The sequence below is a fragment of the Berghia stephanieae genome, chromosome 6 (genome assembly GCF_034508935.2).
Source record: "Berghia stephanieae isolate SIO BIC M18660-M18661 chromosome 6, UCSD_Bste_1.3, whole genome shotgun sequence".
Lineage (NCBI taxonomy): Eukaryota > Metazoa > Mollusca > Gastropoda > Nudibranchia > Aeolidiidae > Berghia > Berghia stephanieae.
The window spans coordinates 1,316,907-1,338,306 of record NC_088365.1 but is presented as its reverse complement, the minus strand read 5'-3'; the positions used below and the strand labels follow the sequence as shown (position 1 = coordinate 1,338,306).

Sequence of the window (21,400 nt, the reverse complement as noted above, 5' to 3'; positions counted from 1 at the left end):
TGGGGATTTGGATGATAATCACAGAGTAAAGGGAGAGCATCTTCCTTTTTTCACCTACTGATCCACCCCTTGTTTATACTACCGTATTCCGGGGAAAAAAAACCCCATAATATTTGAAAATTAGGCCAGAAAACTCGTCTTTAAATATCGATCGATTTAAATGACTCTCATCTTGGCAAAAGAAACACCCCACATCGGAACTAGAACCAGCCGGTCTACAGGTCCGAAAGTGAGAGTTATAACACAAAATATTAAAGCAACAGGACAAAAATTATACGTGAGCTTTTATATAGCGCAATATCCACTAAATGTGCTCAAAGCGCTTTACAAATGGCCCCTGACCAACAGCAACACATAACACGTAGACCGAGACATGACGCCTGTTAGGCGATATTACAGTTTTTTTCCGACAGGACAATACTGTTAACGCATTTTTACACCTGAGTACAGTGAGAGAATGTGAGTAAAGAGCCTTCCTTTTCCAAGGACTGAACTATGCGCCGAGCGAGGCTCGAACCCAGGACCTTCCGATCCGAAAGCGAGTGTCATACCAAAAGAACACATAGCCGCGCAACGACTCCACAATGACGAAGTCCGACTACCATCATTATTATGGGGCAGTGTGGCTCAGCGGTACGGTCTTTGCTTCGTACCCGGAAGGTACCGAGTTCGATCACCCGCTTCTGCGCTGTGTGGCCTTGAGCAAGTCACCTCGCCCTAGCTCAATTTGCGGCTCTGCACTGCGGCTGACGGCTGGGTTATTCCAGTCTTCCCTTGGAATAGACCCTAGAGAAAAATTTCCCCTATGGGATGAATAAAGGGATTTTTTTTAATTTATTTATTTTATTATTGCTCTATAAGGTACTAACAGGTCTGTTGTTGGTCATGAGTATGGGTAGTAAGTTCTGAGAAAATCTGGGTTAAAAGAAATAAATTCCTTGTCGAGTCGCTGTTAAAGGGTTAAACAAAAGATAATACACGGGTGAAATAGAACCGTGATGACTGTATCTAATTATCTCTTTCATTACTATTTCCATGTGGCTTCAGTCTGAAAGTTTTGTTTTTATGTTGTTTTACACTGGAAGAGACGGGTGTAGCCACAGTTCTGTATCCTGTTTTTTTTGCTTTTGTATAATTGGATTCACTAGTCTGATGTCACGTCGCCCAGCAACGGTGAGCAGCCTGGTTCTAAACAAAGAAAATGGGTACTTTTTATTCTTCATGCTAGCTAGAATTGTTCATATGTCATGTGATCAGAATGTATAAAAGTCAAAACATGATCATATTTATAATGTTTATCTCCTCTGGATACGCTTTTATGCTCGTGGGAGAAATATTTCATAAGGGCACCGCCATTGTTCCGATAGTTTAGAGCCAGTTACTAAGTTACCATGCGTCATTACGAGGGAACTAACGTCATGCCTGTTGAAGTCTATTATCTTTACCGAGTTAACCCCCCCCCCCCCCACTCACGCTTGTACTAGATATGTTGAAAACAATGTCTCGACTTCATTCCAGGTCTTGTCTACAAGATGTTTGTGTTGCCAAATACGTGAAATTTGGCGATTTTACACATTTTCAATCGCAATAAGTAAATCGTGCGGCTATGTGGTCTTGTCCTATGACACTCGCTTTTGCATCGGAAGGTTGTCTGGGTTCGAGCCTCGCTCGGCGCATAGTTGAGTCCTCGGAGAAGGCTCTTTACTCTCTCACCGTACGCAGATGTAAAAAAAAGTACCTGGCCGTTAAAAGCGTTGTCTCTGTCCGAAAAAATTGTAATATCGCCTGACAGGCGTCATGTTAAATGTTGCTGTTGGTCAGGAACCCCTTATCAATCGCTTTGAGCACGGTTAGTGGATATTGCGCGATGTAAAAGCTCAATTTTTTTAATTTAAAAAAAAGTTTGGAACGATGTGTCACCACCAATTACTGATTTACACGAAATGTTACAACCTCTGTGCTTTGTATTTGATTCGCAAACATGCGCACGTGATTAAAATTGAGAGAATACAGAAAATCTTCAAGAGCTGTTTCCTGACATCTGTGGTTAAAGTGGTATGTACCTGGTGTTTTAAAAAGAATTATAATATATGTTTCTTCTTATAATATAACCTAACGTGCGTGATCTCACCTATCATTTATAGATATAAAACAAAATTAGGCTTGGTTTATATTTGACTATACATAAATATGATGATATTTGTGGCTGAAAAATGATTGTGATATTGATGATGATGATGATGATGATGATGATGATGATGAGGATGATGGTGATGATGATGATGGTGATGATGATGATGATGATGATGATGATGATGATGATGATGAGGATAATGATGATGATGATGATGATGATGATGATGATGATGGTGGTGGTGGTGATGATGATGATGGTAAATATGGTGGTGGTGGTGGTATTTCGGAGGAAGAGGAGGCGAAAGGGGGAGATAAAGACGCATAAACCTTCTAAATACACAATAACACAAAAAGGAAAAGGCCAGCCTCTCCCTCCTTCTTTTCTCTCCCCTTTACAAAAAAAGAAGCAATAATGATAATAATTTTGGTATTTCAACTGTATGTAAACATAGTTCCTGTAACCAATTACTGTCTAATGTTAAAAGGTCAAAAGCCAACATGTTCTTTTTAAAATGTTGTTTTGTATCTTTAAGTTTTTTTCTCTTATTACTAGATCTCCCCAGTAGTAGTGAAAACATGGGTTTTAAAACGTAAAGGTATTTATCTATATTACCTTATAATAATATATCTGATACTTCTACATACTTCCACCACCCGTCGACACTTCACCCCATCCTAAATGTTTGAAGTTCGAGGATGGCCTACTTTGACAAATGTAGACAACATGTCTTTCAATTAACGTAAACAAAATGTCTCAATCACGTAAATTATTTTGATATGTATGAGTTCAACAGCGCTGAATATCGCATTGCATGATTCAGGGACGGCATGCAATTTCGACATAATTAGTTAAAAGGTCTCACTTTTACTCTTTTCTCTCTCTCTCTCTCTCTCTCTCTCTCTCTCTCTCTCTCTCTCTCTCTCTCTCTCTCTCTCTCTCTCTCTCTCTCACCCCCCTCCCTTAGCTTATTATTTTTCTAGGTTGATATTCTTATGATTAATTTACTAGATTCGCTTTTGTTTTGCTTTTATATTTCATTATTATATTTGATACTTGTACTTACACCGCCCGTCGACACTTCACCCCGTGCCAAATGTTTGAAGTTCGAGGATGGCCTACTTTGACAAATGTAGACAACATGTCTTCCAATTAACGTAAACAAAATGTCTCAGTCACGTAAATCAGGTAAGACTGCACATTGCACAATTCAGAGTCAACAAGCACGTTCGACAGAATCAGAAGAAAAGGTCTCTCTTTCTCTCTCTCTCTCTCTCTCTCTCTCTCTCTCTCTCTCTCTCTCTCTATCTATCTATCTATCTATCTATCTATCTATCTATCTATCTATCTATCTATCTATCTATCTATCTATCTATCTATCTATCTATCTTCCCCCCCCCCACCTCAACATTTTTTTTCTCGGTTGTAATTCTTATGCTTAATGGGTTTTTTTTATTATTCGAATTTGTTTCGCTTTTATATTTTTAATTTTCGTTAACAAAAATAATATATATTTTGTACAAAGTGAGCAAATAAGGGGTTACTAATCTTGCCCAAGGAAATAAAACTGAAAGTACACCGATGCGAGGCTCGAACCCGAACCTCTTAGGTCAAAATGCCTTAACCACTTGGCCACCTTTGCCGTTCCCCAAATTGTATAGATAGTAAGCGCTTGACTAAGAAGCTCACAACATTGCCATCCGGAAATGTAATGAATCAACACAAAAACCTATGTGTAACTATGAACATTTATAGTCTGGTTAATACAGTTTAGTGAGAATTACTCATAAACATGGATGGCAAAAAAAAAAAAAAACCTGAGTGACGTCATCTTCGTTTTTTCTATAAGTGACGCTCAAATTTCAATGTCAAACTCCAGGTTCATAATATGAACGGTCACAAAATTATAACTATCAGCTGCTCTGAGCTTCAGCAGTAGTAGTAGTAGTAGTAGTAGTAGTAGTAGTAGTAGTAGTAGTAGTAGTAGTAGTAGTAGTAGTAGTAGTAGTAGTGGTAGTAGTAGTAGCAGCGTATGGCTACACCTCCAAATTCGTTTCGTCGACCCAGCTTCGAAAGGCTTCCTCCGCCCTAAGGACGGTCCCATGCCACCTTCAAGTTAAGTTACTGGACAGTGGAGAACGATGTGATCGCTGGTCTCTGGGGCTACCTGACATTTCCGACGGGTATCAATCACTGTTCCCAAGTTCCCATATATACATATTAATCCGATGCAGTTCTGCCATGTCCAGTTAAGAGTCCATTTGAAGAAACCCAGTATTTCCTGGTGTTGTGGAATGCAGGCATTCTTTTAGTAGGATCTTTTATGATGTTTCCTCCTCTTGGTGTTTCCCTGTTCCATATTTCTCTCCAGTTTTCTCCCACACTGAAGTCTGCCATTTTTGTTAGGTGGAATGGATAAGATTGAGATTGAGGTGTTAGCTTATTTTCTAATTTTGTTGACGAATCAGGTACCTGCTCGTATATCAAGTGTAATTGAAGTAGTCATTCAGAGCCATTCAGCCCATGAAGCTGGAGTTTATCCCAGTTTCTATAATGTGAAACGGACAATATCAATTGCTTGTTATCCTTTGGATAGGACGCTAGTCTATTGCAAAGTACTTTCCATCAAATTTAACAGACTCAGTTACCCATTTACTGCTGGGTGGGCAGGGGTCTCCAAAAAAAAAAACAACTCTCCTGCACCGGGGATCTATCTCGGTTCCTTTGCGTATGAAGCGAGTGCACTACCAACTGAGCTATCGGGACCCCCAAGTGTGGTTAAAACAATGTGTAAAATATTTACGTATTCTTTGAACATACGGGCCCTGAATTTATGTCATAAGAGAGAGAGTCCAGACACTGAACACTCATTCATACCCTCTGAGAGCAGATTAATGGTTGAATGGTGTTTTGATGAACGAGTAAATAGTTTATATTTCTGGGGGGTAAACATGACCTGACTTTACAAAACACAGCAGGAACAGATGCTGATAAGATGCTGAAAAGGTACGTTTGTGATAATGATAAATACAGGGTATTCCACTTCGCTCTGTCCATCAGATGCATATCCATTTTTTTATGTCATGTATTATTATTATTATTATTATTTTATCAGATTTTGAATCTTTGAGGGAGATTATGTTTGCTGTTAAGTAAAAGGGCAATTATAAACAAATTCTGGAATAATTAGTCATTCACTGTCGTGGGAGGGAGGGAGTGGGATTGGGGAGAGAGGTCGGGGAGACAAATAAATGATATATCTTCTTCTTCTTCTTCTTCTTCTTCTTCTTCTTCTTCTTCTTCTTCTTCTTCTTCTTCTTCTTCTTCTTCTTCTTCTTCTTCTTCTTCTTCTTCTTCTTCTTCTTCTTCTTCTTCTTCTTCTTCTTCTTCTTCTTCTTCTTCTTCTTCTTCTTCTTCTTCTTCTTCATCTTTCTCTTCTTCTCATTCTCCTCCTCCTCCTCCTCCTCTTCCTCCTCCTCCTCCTCCTCCTCCTCCTGCTCCTCTTCCTCCTCCTTCTCTTCTTCTTCTCTCTTCTTTCTTCTTCTTCTTCTTCTTCTTCTTCTTCTTCTTCTTCTTCTTCTTCTTCTTCTTCTTCTTCTTCTTCTTCTTCTTCTTCTTCTTCTTCTTCTTCGATTTACAGCACCCAAACCACCATGACGTGCTACCGTTTTAGTGTCGTAGGTAACAATTTCCAAACTTTTGCTCACCCCCTCCTCCCCCCCCCCCCGCCCCACCCCCGGTACTCTTACATGACCGGAGCTTGATTGGAGCTCCAGCAGCAATATGTTTATTATTGCTGAGGTCATTATGCCTCACAGACTTACCGCTATGTCTAATTCCACTCAGGTATGTAAACTCTTGGTTTATAGTTGATCAGCTGAGATAATAATTAATCACTCATTCCAATGGGGGAAAAGTCCTTAAATATGGCGTGAATTTAGCTTGTTAAGCGTGATAGTTGTTGGAAGATAGACTCTAAACCCGTACCCAGACTGTTTTCAAAGTTTTAGAAGTTGATGCTGTAAGGAAGTATTCCTTTGCATTCTTCTTCTTCTCCTTCTTCTCATTCTTCTTCTTCTTTTTTCTTCTTCTTCTTCTTCTTCTTTCTTCTCTTCTTCTTCTTTCTTTCTTCTTCTTTTTCTTCTTCTTCTTCTTCTCTTTCTTTCCTTCTTCTCCTCTTCTTCTTCTTTTCTTCTTCTTTCTTCTTCTTCTTCTTCTTTCTTCTTCTTCTTCTTCTTCTTCTCTTCTTCTTCTTCTTTTCTTCTTCTTCTTCTTCTTCTTCTTCTTCTCTTCTTTCTCCTTCTTCTTCTTCTTCTTCTCTTCTTCTTCTTCTTCTTCTTCTTCTTCTTCTTCTTCTTCTTCTTTCTTCTTCTTCTTCTTCTTCTTTCTTCTTCTTCTCTCCTCTCTTCTCGACTCCTCCTCCTCCTCCTCCTCTTCTTCTTCTTCTTCTTCTTCTTCTTCTTCTTCTTCTTCTTCTTCTTCTTCTTCTTCTTCTTCTTCTTCTTCTTCTTCTTCTTTTATTATTATTATTATTATTATTATTATTATTATTATTATTATTATTATCATTATTGTTATCATTATTATTATTTATTATTTATTATTATTATTATTATTATTATTATTATTATTATTATTATTATTATTATTATTATTATTATTATTATATTATTATTATTATTATACTTGGAAGCCATTTTTCAATACCCTGACTTGTCTTTCTTGAGTACGGCAGTTAATTGGTTACAAAGACGGACCAAAATTCTGATCATTTTGACTCTAACTCATATTCATTTATCTGATTTACTCCAACATATGTGACCCATCGTCTCAAAACGGTATTATGTCGGAACGAACCAGATGCCTGAAAGCCGAATTAAATGTTAAAACTGGTCAAAATATACATTGTTGGCAGTAGCACCCCTCCCCGTGTGGTGTCCGGGGTCCCTCAACTGAGAGGGTCAAGAATAGCCCAACGCCAAGCCAGCGTGTCGTAAAAGGCGACTAATGGTGTGTGATTCCCCCATCTTTGAGTCACCTGGTCCTCCAGGTTGGGGGTTGGCAAAGGGTTAACACCCCTTTCCGTTAAACTCAAACCGTTACAGAAACACAGACAGACAAACTAAATCCTTTTTTTAGCTTGGGCGACCGAAGAGTTTCTGGAATTACAGAATTTATGAAGGACAACAGACAAAGCCGAAAGGACTCTGCTGACCCGATGACGTCTTCGCCAAACAAGCAGCTTCGAATTGCGTCGTGGAACGTTCGCACCATGTATGAAGCAGGAAAAAGCTCTCAAGTTGTGACTGAGATGAGAAGATACAGGCTGCATATACTTGGAGTAAGCGAAACCCACTGGATACAATCCGGACAGAAACACCTCAAGTCTGGGGAGAAGATTTTATATTCAGGGAGAGGGGACGGGATTCATACACAGGGAGTAGGAATAATTCTAAGCAAGTTTGCCCAGAAGTCACTGAGAGGATGGGAACAATGCGGAGAAAGGATCATCATGGCGTCCTTTACAACACGGAGTAAGAAGATCAGCATGAACATTGTACAGATCTATGCCCCAACAAATGATGCAACAGATGAGGACAAAGATACATTTTATGGTCTGCTACAACAAGTCATTGACAAGTTGCCAAGGAAAGACATCAACATATTGATGGGAGATGCTAATGCAAAAGTGGGACAGGATAACGTAGGCTATGAAGGTATCATGGGACGTCATGGCATGGGAGAAATGAATGATAATGGAGAGAGATTTGCAAATTTCTGTGCATTCAACAGTTTGGTGATTGGAGGATCAGTGTTCCCCATAAGAGGATCCACAAAGCAACTTGGGTCTCACCAGATGGTGTGACAGAGAATCAGATTGATCATTTTTGTATCTCTCGTAGATTCAGACGTTCATTGGAAGATGTGACAGTACGGAGAGGGGCAGATGTTGGATCAGACCACCACCTGCTATTGGCAAAGCTTAAGCTCCGACTCAGAAAACACGGGGCCAGATCACATACAAGAAGAAAATTCGAGGTGAATGCACTTGATGGGGAAAAGAATGAGGAATTCAAACTACAATTGAGTAATAGATTCCAACCTCTTACTGAGCTCGAGGAGGACATAGATGTAGAGTCACATTGGGCAAAGATCAAGGAAGTCTACATAACAACTTGCCACGAGGTATTGGGGGTAAAGAAATCGGAACATAAAGAATGGATAAGTCCAACCACCTTGGACCTTATTGAAAAGAGGAGAACAAGGAAGGAACAAGTGAATGCAAGCCGAACAAGGGCTTCAAGACTGGATGCACAAGAGCAGTATCGATCCATAGCTAAGGAAGTCAAAAGATTTGTGAAGAAAGACAAGGAAGCATTCATGAACAGACTTGCAGAGAAAGCAGAAGCAGCAGCGACTGGAGGACACATGAGGATCCTTTATCAAACTACCAAGACACTTGCTGGAAAATATGGGAAACCAGAGGTACCAGTCAAAGACAAAGATGGGAAAACTATTTTTGGAAAAGAGGCTCAATCTGAACGATGGAGGGAACATTTCAACTGCCTTCTGAACAGACCACCACCAGACAACCAGCCAGAAATTTTGCCTGCAAGGAATGAGCTACCAATTAGCTGTGATCCACCATCGATAGCAGAGATTGTGGGTGCCATTAACAAGATGAAAAGGGGGAAAGCTGCTGGACCAGACCAGATTCCACCGGAGGCTCTAAAAGTTGATGCGGAAAGAAATGCTGAGGCCCTGCACCCACTATTTGAGAGAATCTGGAATGACGGGATATTCCCAAAGGATTGGAAGGAAGGACATCTTATCAAGCTTCCAAAGAAAGGGGACCTCGGTAATTGTAATAATTATCGAGGCATCACTCTTCTTTCTATCCCAGGAAAGGTTTTCAACCGTATTATTTTAGAGAGAATTAAGAATGCAACAGATGCTTAACTGCGGGACGAACAGGCAGGTTTTCGGAAAAACCGTTCAACCACCGACCAGATTGCCTCTCTGTGAGTCATAGTAGAACAGTCTATAGAATGGAACTCTCCTCTTATTGTCAACTTTCTGGATTACGAGAAGGCTTTCGACAGTATTGACAGAGCAACATTGTGGAAAATTCTGGCACATTATGGACTCCCTGAAAAGATAGTAAACCTCATTAAGGAAATGTATGAAGGATCAAGTTGCAGGGTTGTACATGAAGATCAGCTTACTGACAGCTTTGAAATTAAGACTGGTGTCAAGCAGGGATGCTTGCTCTCACCATTCCTGTTCATCCTTGCCATTGATTGGCTAATGAAGGAAACCTCCAAAGGGAGAAGAAATGGGGTACAGTGGACCCCCTGGACACAGTTGGATGATCTGGATTTTGCAGATGATCTGGCTCTTTTGTCCCACACCCAGGACCAGATGCAAGCAAAAACCACAATTATAAACAGCCTCTCGGAATCAATTGGTCTAAGAATTCACCCTGCAAAGTCAAAGGTCTTGAGGATAGGTAGGCGTCAAAGGGAGCAGATCAAAGTAAAAGATCAGGAACTCGAAGATATAGGCACTTTCTGCTATCTCGGAAGTATAATTGACAAGGATGGAGGCACGGAAGCAGAGGTGAAAGCACGAATAGGAAAGGCACAGGCTGCATTCACATCTTTGAACAGAGTTTGGAGAACTAAAGATATCTCCCTTCAACTAAAGCTAAGACTTTTCAACTCAAACGTGAAGTCTGTCCTACTGTATGGATGTGAAACTTGGAACGCATCACAGGCATGTATAAGGAGGGTACAGATTTTCGTAAACAGGTGCATGCGTAAGCTACTCAGAATAAAATGGATGGATAGAATAAAAAATGAAGAAGTATGGAAAAGAACACAGCAGAAACCAGTGGGAGAGGATATAGGAAGAAGACGATGGAGGTGGATTGGACACACGCTTAGAAAGAATGACTCAACTATAACAAAGAAAGTATTGGACTGGAACCCTCAGGGCAGAAGATCAAGGGGAAGACCACGAGGAACATGGAGAAGAATTAAAGAAGCTGATATACAGAGAAGTGGTAAGACCTGGAATGAGATAAAAAAAAGTTGGCTCAGGATAGAAAAGGATGGAAACTGTTTGTCTGTGGCCTATACCCTGACCCAGGGTGAAAAAGGCAATGATGATGATGATTAGCACCCTGAAATATGGTATCCATCCAACTCAATAAAACATACAAACTCAACACGTCTGATATTCCTGGCTATAAACTCAATTTTCAACATCTTAACCAACCCGACTTAATACCGTTTTGAGGCGAAGGGTCAAATATTTGACATGGTAGGAATCATTTACTTACAGACGGAGGCTGACTACAACTTGCCACATCAGGCAGACTGGACATCTTGATGTGGTCACTCAATGGCGATCTGCTGGGGAGAAAAATAATATTAAATAATATAATTAAAGATATAGATATGTGACCCATCGTTTTAAAACCGTATTATGTCGGAACGAACCAGATGCTAAAATGTCAAATTATAGCTAAACTGGTTAAAACTATGAATTATTGGAATTAAGAAATCTAAAATATTATTCATTCTCCTCAATAAAACATACAAACTCAACGCAAGTCTGATATTTCTGGCTACAAATTTGATTTTCAGCATCTTAATCATCCCTACTTAATACCGTTTTGAGTCGAGAGGTCACATATATAAATTTTTTTGCATCGGCGTGTACATATAGATATATACAGTTCTGGCATTCGAACCCACTTATGGGTCTATATTAACATTGTTGTAATGGACAATATTTTGCGTCATTATTTTCGATTTCTTATGTCCATTACAACAATGAGTCCAAAAGGACTTGGGCTATCAGACCATGGGCCTGGTTTAACACTGTTGTAATGGACAATATTTTGCGTCATTATTTTAGATTTCCATTTCAACAACAATGAGCCCAAAAGGACTTGGGCTATCAGACCTACAAATTATAAGGGCACGTCTCTTGCATCGATGTCAAAATAAAGCTTTTTATCAATTAATTGACATTGAATACTATCTATATATTTTTTAAATTATGCCTTTTCCGCCATGACATCATAAGATATCATCGCCTAGCCATTCCACGAAGGAGTATAGATTACTCATCAAACAAGATGTCTGAAGTCAACAGGAATCACCCATGTTGTCCAAGTGAGCAAATTCCGGGTTAATAATCTTGCTCAATAAAAAAAACGAAAGTGCCTAAAGCGGGGCTCGAATCCGGGTCCTTCCGGGTCACACTGCAATGCCTTAACCACTCGGCCACTTCGTCCCATTGGATATAATATTGTATCTATGCGGCTATGTGGTCTTGTGGTATGACACTCGCTTTCGGATCGGAAGGTCCTGGGTTCGAGCCTCGCGCTCGGCGCATAGTTGAGTCCTTGGAAAAGACTCTTTACTCACATTCTCTCATCGTACTCAGGTGTGAAATGAGTACCTGGCCGTTAACAGCGTTGTCTTTGTCCGAAAAATTGTAATATCGCCTAATAGGCGTCATGTCCCGTCCTACATGTTAAATGTTGCTGTTGACCAGGGACCCCTTGTAAAGCGCTTTGAGCACATTTAGTGGATATTGCGCTATATAAAAGCTCAATTTATCTATGCATAAAAGTTACACAGCGCATTAAAAGGTTTTTAGAAGCTATTATCTCTTAAACGATACGATTATCATTTCAGACAAACTTTGAAGTTTTGAGATTTGAATATAATATGGGAAAAGTCAAAACACCAACCGCACTTTATCGAGCACGTCGGTACTTTTGTCGTTGACGATCATGATAAAAAATAATAGTATATTATTAAAGTAATCCTGCAAAGCCATTTGGACTGTAGAGTTTGTCCCGGTTCCAAGACGTGAAAGACAATTTGTGACCCGCCTCCTCAAAACGGTATTAAGTCGGGATGATCAAAGTGCTGAAAATAGAATCTATGACCAAAAACATCAGACTTGGGTTGAGTCTATGTATGTATTATTGAAGAAATATTATAGATTGTTAAACTACTGAAATTTCTTGACCATTGAAACTTAAAATTGACCTTTCAACATCTGGTTCATCCCGACATAATACCGTTTTGAGACGATGGGTCACACTTGCTTGTTACACTCTATATAGGACGCTGTTCTATCGCAAACCACTCTCTGTCAGATCAAACAGAGCCAGCTACCCAATCACTGCCAAGTTGACAGGGAGGTCGGAAAAAATAATCGACTTCGTGCCCAGGATCAACTTCATCAGTTGAGGTGATTAGACATCAGTATAGTCCCTAATAATATAGAGCATTTTCACGTATTCATCATGCTAAATGCACTTTACAGTGCGGCTATGTGGTCTCGTGGTATGACACTCGCTTTCGGATCGGAAGGTCCTGGGTTCGAGCCTCGCGCACGGCGCATAGTTGAGTCCTTGGAAAAGACTCTTTACTCACATTCTCTCACCGTACTCAGGTGTAAAATGAGTACCTGGCCGTTGACAGCAAAAAAATGTAATATCGCCTAATAGGCGTTGTGTCCCGTCCTACATGTTAAATGTTGCTGTTGACGAGGGACCCGTTGTAAAGCGCTTTGAGCACATTTAGTGGATATTGCGCTATATAAAAGCTCAATTTTTGTTACAGTGGTCCATTTATTCCCCCAGCAGGCCATACAGATAGAACCATTTTTCCACATCATACAGTACAATTCGCTTGTTATGTGCCATTTATGTACTGTTTAAAAAATAAGATTCACAGCCACTCAATCAATAAAGACAAGTATTGTAAGTAAGGTTTTAGATCTGCATTTGAAATGTGGAATTTTCGACGCAAGGGTAGAATAAGTTGGAATCACAACAACAACAAAAAAATACCAACGAGGGAGTTTGCAATATTCTCAACCTGCGCCCGGAATTATTGAGAACAATTTTTTTTAAACCCAAGAAATTGAAATATCTACTTTGGCCACACACACATACAAAAGCGATATAACAGCACTAGAAGAACCATCACGGCCGAAGGAGGACAAGAGGCTGAGAAATCGTTCTCAAAGATCCCGGAAAACGACATCAAGAGCTGTTGTACAATAATGTTAAATAATATAATTAAAGATATAGATGTATGGATACCTTTTGCATCGACGTGTACATATATACAGATCTGACATCCGAACGCACTTATGGGCCTAGTTTAACATTGTAGTTATGTAAAATATTTGACGTCATAATTTTAGATTTCCACTACAACAATGAGCCCGTAAAGAATTGGCTGACAGCTGAAGTATGCAACATAGAGACAAGATCTTTTCTTTACCCAAGACCTTGATATGCGAGGGTCTTTGACTCACACTTTCATACACACAGTATCAATAACACAGTATCTAACCCATTGACACTAAAAATAGTAACAGCACATTGCACATATGCCCACTTGAAATCCAATCTTAGTTAGCTCTTGCAGAATGACCCATACGAGGGCGTCTATAAATAGCCCCAAATTGCTCCATATCGTGGTGAGTACACTGTCGAGTTCATGGTTAATTATGTTTGGTAGATTCGTTCCGATGCCTTTGTTGTGGTAGTCTTCAAAGATCCAATAACAAATAATGACAAATAATGAGTTAAGTGGGCATCAATCACGTGACATTGTCCGCCCATCAACCTCTAAACCAAATTCGCCCTTCACACTTGCCCCATCCAGTTATTAAACTATATCTTACATAATTATCCTAAATTATCTATTCGTAGTTTTTCTCATTCTCTCGGTCTCTCTCCCATTCTTTCTATTTCTGTATCTCTCACTCTCACCCTCTTTCTCTAACCAACTCTCTCTCTCTCTCTCTGTCTCTCTCTCTCTGTCTCTCTCTCTCTCTCTCTCTCTCTCTCTCGATCTCTCTCTTCTCATCCCTCATTAGCATACCCTTACCCTCCCTCCCCTATCAATCAATCAATCAATCAATCAATCAATTTATCTATCTAACTATCTATCTTCTATCTATTTATCTATCTATCCTTCTATCCATCTATCTATCTATCCATCCATCCATCCATCCATCTATCTATCTATCTACGAGTATCTATATCTATCTATCTATTTAATCATTTTATTTGATTTGCACACACACACACACACACACACACACACACACAAACACAAACAAAGTGGAAAAGGGTCGAAGATTGAATACCAACAGAATATCTTGGATTAATATTATGAGCTTTGAGGATATTAGTAGAACATTTGGCATACTGAAAACCACTAATACTGCAGTAGATACTATGGAAAAATAAAACACATTTTTTAAAAAAATGTGTACAGATAACTTATTCTTCAAGTATAGATTGGTTAAAATGGTTATTTTAACCAGTTAACTGTTATACTATGGAAAAACACCTATCTAAACAAAATGGGCAGAAAACTCGTCCTTCAAATATTGATCAACTTGACTGACCCTCATCTTGGAGAAAAAACACAAAACAACAAAACTCTCAAACGTGGGACCTAACCATTTTTTTTCACCAAGAGAGCGGTTACAACATGTAGACTTAACTGTTTGCACCAAGAAAGAAACAACATCATGTAGACCGAACTGTTTGCACCAAGAAAGAAACAACATCATGTAGACTTAACTGGTTGCACCAAGAAAGAAGCAACATCATGTAGACTTAACTGTTTGCACCAAGAAAGAAGCAACATCATGTAGACCGAACTGTTTGCACCAAGAAAAAAGCAACATCATGTAGACTTAACTGGTTGCACCAAGAAAGAAGCAACATCATGTAGACTTAACTGTTTGCACCAAGAAAGAAGCAACATCATGTAGACTTAACTGGTTGCACCAAGAAAGAAGCAACATCATGTAGACTTAACTGTTTGCACCAAGAAAGAAGCAACATCATGTAGACTTAACTGTTTACACCAGGAAAGAAGCAACATCATGTAGACTTAACTGTTTACACAAGAAAGAGGCAACATCGTTTAGACTTAACTGTTTGCACCAAGAAAGAAGCAACATCATGTAGACTTAACTGGTTGCACCAAGAAAGAAGCAACATCATGTAGACCGAACTGTTTGCACCAAGAAAGAAGCAACATCGTGTAGACTTAACTGTTTACACAAGAAAGAGGCAACATCGTGTAGACTTAACTGTTTGCACCAAGAAAGAAGCAACATCATGTAGATTTAACGGTTTGCACCAAGAAAGAAGCAACATCATGTAGACCGAACCGTTTGCACCAAGAAAGAAACAACATCATGTAGACTTAACTGTTTGCACCAAGAAAGAAGCAACATCATGTAGACTTAACTGTTTGCACCAAGAAAGAAGCAACATCATGTAGACCGAACTGTTTGCACCAAGAAAAAAGCAACATCATGTAGACTTAACTGGTTGCACCAAGAAAGAAGCAACACCATGTAGACCGAACTGTTTGCACCAAGAAAGAAGCAACATCATGTAGACCGAACTGTTTGCACCAAGAAAGAAGCAACATCGTGTAGACTTAACTGTTTACACAAGAAAGAGGCAACATCGTGTAGACTTAACTGTTTGCACCAAGAAAGAAGCAACATCATGTCGACTTAACTGTTTGCACCAAAAAAGAAGCAACATCATGTAGACTTAACTGGTTGCACCAAGAAAGAAGCAACATCATGTAGACCGAACTGTTTGCACCAAGAAAGAAGCAACATCATGTAGACGTAACTGTTTGCACCAGAAAGAAGCAACATCTTTAAGACTTAACTGGTTTGCACCAAGAAAGAAGCAACATCACGTAGACTTAACTGTTTGCACCAAGAAAGAAGCAACATCTTGTAGACTTAACTGGTTGCACCAAGAAAGAAGCAACATCATGTAGACTTAACTGGTTGCACCAAGAAAGAAGCAACATCATGTAGACTTAACTGGTTGCACCAAGAAAGAAGCAACATCATGTAGACTTAACTGGTTGCACCAAGAAAGAAGCAACATCATGTAGACTTAACTGGTTGCACCAAGAAAGAAGCAACATCATGTAGACTTAACTGGTTGCACCAAGAAAGAAGCAACATCATGTAGACTTAACTGGTTGCACCAAGAAAGAAGCAACATCATGTAGACTTAACTGTTTGCACCAAGAGAATAATAACATCCCGCAGATCAAACCAAGGAAAAAAATAACATCCTACAGATCTAACCGTTTGCACCAAGAGAGCAGTAGCATTAACCAGACGGGGGCATATGGTAAAAGAAAATAAATAGAAATGCATGATGGTTATAATATAATATTATTGTTTCGAGCATTCGCTCCCATCAGGAAGTAAAAGATGAGACCGAATGCTCGAAACAATAATAATATTGTAAAAGATGATAATAATTGTACTTGAAATATTTTATAAACAGCTCCTTTTATCAAAAAAAGTTCAGGACTATTAATTCATGGTTTTTGTTTTTTGTAATTTACACACACACACACACACACACACACACACATATATATATATATATATATATATATATATATATATATATATATATATAAGAGCGAGAGAGAGAGAGAGAGAGAGAGAGAGAGAGAGAGCATGTGCGTGTGTGTGTGTGTGTGTGTGTGTGTGTTTGTGTGTGTTTGTCTTAGTGAGGAAAAGAACTTGATTAACAAATAATATAAACACGCAACAATATTCAATGGCTTACAATTATGTATAATTCGATTGAAAAAACCGTGTCTTCTTCTTGTCTCTAAGGTCATCATCATGTTTATGGTCATCTATCGCGTGCGGCTATGCGGTCTAGTAGTATGACACTCGCTTTCGGATCGGAATGTCCTGGGTTCGAGCCTCGCTCGGCGCATAGTTGAGTCCTTGGAAAAGTCTCTGTACTCACGTTTACTCACCGTCATCATCATCCATCGTGGCTTGTGCTCGGTCAGCTGTCTCCACGAATCGCGATCCTCTGCGGTGCGCATGAAATCTGTGTTGCTTTTACTCACCGTACTCAGGTGTAAAATGAGTACCTGGCCGTTAACAGCGTTGTCTCTTTCCGAAAAAAATTGTAATATCGCCTAACAGGCGTCATGTCTCGTTCTTCAGGTTACGTGTTGATGTTGATCAAGGACCCCTTGTAAAGCGCTTTGAACACGTTTGGTGGATATTGCGCTATATAAAAGCTCAAGTTTAAGATTATCTGATATAAACTGATTGTTTTAAGATTTTAACATAATCGAAAATTAGCTATTCTGTACAACGCATGAGATATATAAAATGTTTGCTTTTTTCTATTTTTTCCTTAAGCAGTAAAATAAAACAGGACCGAATAATTTTAGCAGCACAAGAAGAAAGTTAAAGAAAACGAAAGGAACAAACCCCCTTGGCTATCCTCTTATCCCTATGGTTGGCGCATAGTTGAGTCCTTGGAAAAGGCATTTTACTCACACTCTCTCACTGTACCCAGGTGTAAAATGAGTACATGTCTCTGTCGGCAAAAACTATAATATCGCCTAACATACGTCATGTCTCGTCCGACGTGTTACGTTTTGCTGTTGTTCAGGGACCCTTTGTAAAGCGCTTTGAGCACATTTTAGTGGATATTTTTCTATATAAAAGCTCTATTTTTATAAGCAGTAAAATAAAACCATACCGAATAATTTTAGCAGCACAAGCAAGAAGAAAGTTAAAGAAAACGAAAGGAACAAACTACAAACCCCCTTGGTTATCCTCAATAAAACCCCAAGAATTACCTTGGAAACGAAGTTAATCACATGAAAGTGTCATTGATAGCTCATAATTTGCCAACAGCCTTCAGCGCCTCACATCAAAAACCACAGTCTGGCAATGATAAGCGATTAATACAGAGAAGAATTATAATAATAATAAAAAAAAAACTACAAATCCAAACCAAACTTCCTGCTGGTTTTCCCCATTGCCAAAACTATTAAAGGTCGAGTGAGTACAGCTAGGCATTTATTTAGTGATAATAATGCGCCGCTCACGCTCACGCTCACGCCGAACGCGAGCCAATTTTAAACAACATGGCTGGCGTGGGCCAAGTTTTAACCGCAATCAATCTGAGAAGACCTCGCCACTCCACCACTTCTTGGCGACTTCGTTTATTTATTGTTGTTGAAGTTCAGCTTGGAAATCACTCCCCCAGTTTCGACGACTAATTAATATGAGTCATATAGATGGATCCAAAATGACGTCCCTCAGCTCGTCGACGACTAATTAATATGAGTCATATAGATGGATCCAAAATGACGTCCCTCAGCTCGTCGACGACTAATTAATATGAGTCATATAGATGGATCCAAAATGACGTCCCTCAGCTCGTCGACGACTAATTAATATAGTCATATAGATGGATCCAAAATGACGTCCCTCAGCTCGTCTCGCTAATGTTATTTGAGCCCATAATAATGATCCAAATACGTCCATCAGACCGTGAATAAACGCTAAATTAATTGGCATATGAGATGGATCCAGAAAGAGTTAGCTCGTCGACGACTAATTAATATGAGTCATATAGATGGATCCAAAATGACGTCCCTCAGCTCGCTCTTCCTTATCGTTTTTTAGACAGCCATTTTAATAAATTCTCACTGAATCGTATCAATCAGACCATGAATTAAACGCATAGCATCAATTGGTGAAGATGAGATGCTCACTCTGCATGGATGAGGATGTAAAAAATAATAAACGAAAAATAATAATGTAACAGCTTCTTTAAAAGAACAAAAATACCAAACACTGAACGTTTCAGGTTCAAGCCCTTTTACAGCCAACAATAGAAAAAATAAAAACCATAAATACATTTTTAACATCGAGTCAAACGGCAGAAAAGTATAGAAGGAACGAAGTTGACGTCACTCAGCTTTGTATTTTTGTTTTTAGACAGCCATTTGAATTATTAGTTCTCACTAAATTACATCAATCAGATACTATAAACGTTTCAGGTTAAACATAGTCTCATGTGTTGGTACATTATATAGATAGTATGCGCTAGGCCAATAATCTCACAACATTGCCTTCCGGAGGTATAACAGACCAACACACAATACTATGTGTAACCATGAACATTTATATAGTCTGGTTAGATGATAAAAAACAATAACAAAGGCCTAAGTCATCTTCGTTCTATCTATACGGCTGGCGGATGTTGTAGGATTTTTTAAAACTAAGCGCATAGCAAAAATTGGTGCATGGACGAGGATATAAAAAATAACGAACCAAAATCGATATAACAGCTTCGAAATAGAACAGTTTACGGAACATTTCGGGCTCAATACCCTTCTTCAGCCAATTATAAAGACAATAAAACTATTAATATTGTTTGTTTGTTTTTAAGAGTTTTACGGCGCTTGCAACACTTTTAAGGTCATATCAGCGCCAGTAAAAAGGAAGAAAATGGGATAGTCATATTAATACATGAATGAACATCAAGACAGGCGGTAGAAAATACTGTGTATGTCTTGTAAGTCAGTAGGATCGGTTCAGTCACTAATAAACGGATTTTTTTCTACTTTGACTAAAAAGTAGTTGACTAGCTGGCAGCTGAGTAGCTGGGTCTATTTAGATTAGATGAAAATTACCTGTCGATAAGTAGGCGTCCTGTCCAAATGGTAGCACTCGATTACCACATCCCGTTTAACGATACAGAAGCCGAAAAATCTCCGGGTATACATGAATTTGCTTATAGCTTTGAGCGGATAACGTAACATTATAATCTTCATACAACAAATGTGAACTCTCTCTCTCTCATTTAAATCGATCGATATTTGAAGGACGAGTTTTCTGGCCAAATTTTCAAATATGTTTTTTTTTTCCAGAACACGGCAGTAATACATACATCTATTTTTAAAAAATAGGTATAAGTCTTTTCTGTTTCCAAGACCAACCCCAAATCGTCCTCTTCTTCACCTCGGCATCCACCCAAAACCTACGTATTACTCATTAACTGATGACGTAGCAGGTAAATAGATAAGCAAACGTAGATGATAACTCCCAGATAAGAGAGCGTGGAATAAGTGAATGTGAAATCGAGGTTTTTGGAGCAGACTATCTACGGGCTACAGACTACAGACTATCTACTTTGTCATAAAATATTCTAACAAAAAATCTTTTTTTTTTTCATTTTGGCCAGAACTTTATACCGCAATTGTTTTCAATAGTCTGATGTCACGTTGCTCAGCAACGGCGGCCATCGTGGTTCTAAACAAAGAAAATCGGTACTTTTTTCTTCATTCTGGCTAGAACTTTTCATATGTCTTGTGATGAAAATGTATAAAAGTCAAAACATGATCAGATTTATAATGTTTTTCTCCTCTGGATACACTTTTATGCTCGTCGGAGAAATATTTCATAAGGGCGTCCGCCATTGTTCCGATAGTTTAGAGCCAGTTACTAAGTTATCATGCGTCATTACGAGGGAAGTGACGTCATGACTGTTGAAGCGTATTATCGATCGATTAAAATGGTCATCAACTTGTCATAAATTCTTAAACTTGAAAATTCAAAGAAGTCTCAGGGTTGATTTTTTGGGGGTGTGTGGGTGAAGGGGGGGGGGGTGGATTGAGGCTCATTTTAGTCGATCGACAAATTATACGTTTTCCAGCCAAAATGATGGAAAATGTTTTTTGGCAGAGTAACAACAGTCCAAACTACAGATATCGGTCTGATCTTCTCTCTGATTTGAGAGGACAGTATGATAATAATATGAGCGTGAGCATAGTGGCGTTTTAACGGGCTCGTGGCAGCGAGTTAACGAGTAACGCGGTTTGTAAGGATTATCAGAAAATCATCTCTCAAAAATACATATTATATTGAGTGAATGAGAGAGAGAAAGAGAGAGAAAGAGAGAGAGAGAGAGAGAGAGAGAGCGAGAGAGAGAGAGAGAAGGAAATAGAGAGGGGAAGATAGGATGATAGATGGGACAGACAAAAAGAGAAATAGATCTCTCTCCCTCTCTCTCTCTCTCTCTCTCTCTCTCTCTCTCTCTTGATATAATATATATATATATATATATATATATATATATATATATATATATATATATATGAGTGTTGGTGGGTACTTGTATGTACGAGAGTGCTCGAAAATGTTGGTTAGAGCTAATATAAAATATAAATGGAGTCACTTATTTATGGCCGAAACACATGTTTCTGCGATCTCCACGTCGTCAATCGGCATATTATGTCCATAGTATGATTCCCATATATGAATATATATATATATATATATATATATATATATATATATATATATATATATGTGTGTGTGTGTGTG

At 38.9% G+C, this 21,400-nt stretch overlaps 2 protein-coding genes across 4 annotated transcripts in view; one reads left to right on the top strand and one right to left on the bottom strand.

Annotated features, from left to right (window-relative positions):
* LOC144975946 (uncharacterized) overlaps positions 1–21,400 on the top strand; it is a 551,710-nt gene that overhangs the window by 156,552 nt on the left and 373,758 nt on the right. The window lies entirely within an intron of this gene.
* The window catches only part of LOC144975942 (testin-like), a 125,501-nt gene that overhangs the window by 91,791 nt on the left and 12,310 nt on the right, over positions 1–21,400 (bottom strand). Inside the window, exons 2-3 of one of the 3 annotated variants that reach the window (XM_078920160.1) lie at positions 17,860–17,947; positions 10,457–10,548 (exon numbers count right to left, since the gene is read on the bottom strand). The gene's annotated coding sequence lies outside the window, so the exon portion shown is untranslated. Of the gene's footprint in view, positions 1–10,456; positions 10,552–17,859; positions 17,948–21,400 lie in introns of all 3 variants that reach the window. The other 2 variants (XM_078920161.1, XM_078920158.1) reach the window with 2 other exon arrangements.